Source organism: Puma concolor, chromosome B1, assembly GCF_028749965.1.
Source record: "Puma concolor isolate L17-30 chromosome B1, mPumCon1.1.hap2, whole genome shotgun sequence".
In the NCBI taxonomy this organism is placed as follows: domain Eukaryota; kingdom Metazoa; phylum Chordata; class Mammalia; order Carnivora; family Felidae; genus Puma; species Puma concolor.
Window position 1 is genome coordinate 158,731,461 of NC_141670.1, and position 4,137 is coordinate 158,735,597.

Below are 4,137 nucleotides of genomic sequence, written 5' to 3' on the forward strand. Positions count from 1 at the left end.
TCCACCATTTTTAGTGATATCACTCTTAAAATACTACTTTGATAGCAGTACTCCACCCTGAATCTAATTTCTCAGTTTCCTTGCATTTCCATTTGTTTCCTCTCTCTCTCTGTTCCTCTCCTTCAGTGAAGGACCTGACAGCAGAGAAGAACACATTATTTTAGTCTGTTTACAGAGCAACTAGTCAAAAGTCAAAATGCAAAACAGTTGGGAAAGGAATCTTTGATAGCTATATTTATATCCTGAAGAATATGACCTAGACACAAATAAATGGACAGGATAAACTAGATGCAAGGATACAGCAAGAGAGAGAAAGTAAATTACTTCTAAAATTATTCAAACCCAGAAATGTAACTTCAGTCTTCTCTCTTGCAAATGGCAATATAAGATAGTTAATTTTTTGAAGCAAACAAATCACCTTAATTGAACGCAGTTTTCATTTTTAAACAAGTTGTAGAGCTTAAGGCTGAAGTCCTCCAGAGAAAATAGCCTTATGATTTATATCAGCACTGCTCGAACTCATAGCAATTTGTGAGGTTGCATATGAATAATGCAGGGTGAGAACAGCACAGGAGGAAACCATTGAAAGAAAGTAAATGAAGTCCCTTTTAAAATGGAATATATAGGAAACTATTTAATTTGAATTATTCACCAACACTTGTGATATTACAGGAATAACCATAGATCAGTGAATATTTCAATTTTTAAAACAGGGTCATGCTGTTCCTTTTATATATTAAAAGAAAAGTCTCAGAGACCAAAAATGGTAAGTGAATGAGAAGTGCATTACAGCCTATGAATATGCATGAATGTGCTAGAGTTTACCTGAAAACAAGGGAAGAATGGCCTCTTGAACTCTGTGACACACACCTATAGCTGTTGACTCAAGATCCACAGAGGCAGTTTCTGCCAGCGTAAGGGACTGTTCAATGATCAGCAGATAATGCACCTTTTACATATGCTTTAACTATTTTGACTCTAACCAAGAGCTGTATGTTTTGGAGAGATTCCAAGTACCTGAGTAGGACCTTAGTTCCTTTACATATGGGGTAAGGATGAATGTTGTTTCTTTTTTCTTTTACATAATCCAAAATGCCGTAGTGTAGAGTAGTTTAATATATAATTATTTCAAGGGAGTAAAATGAGAAAGTAAAAGGGTAGATCGTTTAACAATGTGATAGTAACTACACAATTAAAATAACATATAATGAACTTGATATTTACTCCATTATAATCAAATAAAAAACCTTACCAAATTTCATATCAATTAATCCTATTTAACGTTGCATATTATTTTTAGCCTTAGAAATTCCTTAGTAATATGCTATATGTATTGACACTGTTTTAGAATCACAGAGTTGAAAAGTCACCTGATCTATGGAAGTTTAAAATCAATAGTCTTTTAAATTTAATACTATAAGAATTCTAAATGGTCTGGGAAAACAGCCAGCTGACCAATATTAAAGTAAATGACGAGGTTTAGTATTTGTATGGAATGTCTCTAACTACAACTCAAAGAACCATGGCTAAAATGATTTAATTCAAAAAGATGCTAGACCATGTTTTGTAAGGAAGTATGGAAACAGCGTAAAACCATCTAGTTTATCCAAATATTTCTGTAAATCAATAGCTGCTGAGAGGCCATAATGTTGCAGGGCTGGAAAAATACAACTGTGAAAAAATTAATATCCTTTCGAGCAATATCATGGATAAGAACATGAATGTGTATAATGCAAGTTAAATGATAGAGAGAAATGAGAAACATTCAAATCATTCACTAGCTAGTGCCTTTATATTCAGGCCAAGCCGATATTTGATTTCAGATTCTGGTGAACACTACTGATCAATAAAAATAAACGAAGTTCTTTCACTTTGAATGTACAAGTCTGGTCTGTTAGGATAAACTAATTTGATTTGGCTGCTTTTAGCATCAACTTTAATTTCAGGCATGCCTTGTAATTGGCTAACATTTTGTTAACATTCTGTATGAGAACTTCTTCCTCATGTTCATATTTTAAGATCTCTGTGTATGCTGGGGTACACTCTACCAATTCACTAGAAACTGTATTTTCTTTACGGGGACCTGGACATTTGGAGGTGGCAAGGGATAGGAATGGGCAGTGGGGAGAATTTATAGAGGACTAATCCAAAAGGACCGTTATATTTTAGAGCTTCCCCATGCTTTCTAATGACCTGAGAGGATTCTGGATTCTCTTCGACCTAGTTACAAAGACATTCTCAAATGTTATAAAAGTTCTTTAATCACCCATTTTTTTTCCAAAAGTAACTTCAGTGTTCTGATAATTTCCATTAACATGCATGCCTTTCATCTTTCTTTGTCCCATAATAACTCTTGAATAGGTCACCTACGAGTTATGGAGAAGGTTACAGAGAAGTGATATTTTTACTCAATTCCCATCAGCTTGATATTATCATTAAAACAAAGCTCTGGCTAGGTCAATTGGCTTTAGTGTAGCTGTTTAGCCTGGCAATTCCCCATCAGTTCTGTTTCCTATTATGTCAAAGTGAAAGAAGCTGTGTTTAATGATAAGAAACTAAGAATCCACATCTATCTATCTATCTATCTATCTATCTATCTATCTATCCATACACACACACACACACACAACTTATTTAGACAAATTAATATGGATATTTATGTATAACAGACTTAGGCATAGAACAAAAGAGGTTTTTAAATAGGTAAGATTCTTCATATATGGTAGGATATATAATGAAAGCATAATCTTTAGTATATATAGTGTGCAGAAGACATCTTTGTTGTTGTATTAGAAAGTGAGAGAACATGAATGGGGAAGAGGGACAAAAAGAGAGAGAGAATATCAAGCAGGATCCATGCTGAGACCACTGGGGCTTGATCTCATGACCCTGGGAGCCTAAAATCAAGAGTCAGAAGCTCAACCAACTGAGCCATCCAGACACCCCTGGAGAAGACATATTTGTATACAAAATACTATTTATTATAGTTGCAATTAAGTTTATAAAATAATCATGAAATAATAGAGAATTTGTGATATCTGGATATGCTATAAAAATTAAGAGCTCAATATATTCTGGTTTCTCTTCAAATTGATTACATCTTTAACCTTTTACTAAAAATTTCCATTGAGAGGAACAATTCTATGTCTTAAATCAATTGTTTGAGGCTTCGTTTTACTAGGGCCAAATAAATAAATAAATAGCCCAGGCATTAGAAGCTGATTGTCTGGATTCAAATTCCAACTCCACAACCTATTAGCTGTATGATACTGTGAAAATCACTAAATATCTGTAAAATATGGTAATCATTATACTTAACCTTGGGGTCATTACTGAGATGAAATAAAATAATCAGAGGTCATCACTGTGCCTAGAACATAATAAGTGCTCAAGAAATGGTAGAATGTCAGCATTAGCTTCTATTTCTGGTATTGAAAATAAACAATAATATTTTCAATTTTCAACAAGAATACTGATTTCCTAAATACTCTATTGAAAATTTTTGAAAAGTTCTGCCTACATTGTAATCAACTTGCTTTATTTTATTGATTGCAATCATGCTTTATGCATCAGTCAATTATGGCTCAATAGCTACATGGCAGAACACCTCCAAACTGAGTGACTTAAAATAGCTGTCATTTGTTCTCTTTCATACATCTGCAGTTCACCTGTGCATCAGGTCATCTTGGCTAGACTTACCTGGGGGCCTTGCTTAACCTGGGGGGCAAATGGCCTTGGCTCCTCCCTCTGTGTTAGCCTCAGGTCTGCTCTGTGGGAGGACATTTTGAGCCCCAAGTTGAAGGGGAAAGTTTTCCCAGGGCCAGGACAAAGTCACAAGGGCCCCACTGCACAAACATAGTTTGAACATTAATTTGAATTACATTTGTTAGTATCCCCTGGCTAATGCCAGCCATGTGGCCAAACCAACATAACAGGGCAAGGAAGCGCACTTCTATAAAGGTGAGAAGAACAATGGTATATTTAAACAGTGTTCTAATCTGCTGTACTCTCTTAATTTGAAAACTATATAATGGATCAATTAAAATGTGAACACTTAGAAAATATGTGTTTATAGCTATTAATATTCTAATATTAACCTCTAATTTTTAAATAATCGTTATCTCATAAAGGTTCCCT

General features: G+C 34.4%; 1 non-coding gene across 1 annotated transcript; it reads left to right on the forward strand.

Annotated features, from left to right (window-relative positions):
* The first annotated feature begins 3,069 nt into the window (after window positions 1–3,069).
* LOC112859105 (U5 spliceosomal RNA) lies at window positions 3,070–3,185 on the forward strand. The gene has a single exon (XR_003223425.1). It is a non-coding gene; the product is annotated as a U5 spliceosomal RNA (small nuclear RNA).
* The last annotated feature ends 952 nt before the right edge of the window (window positions 3,186–4,137 follow it).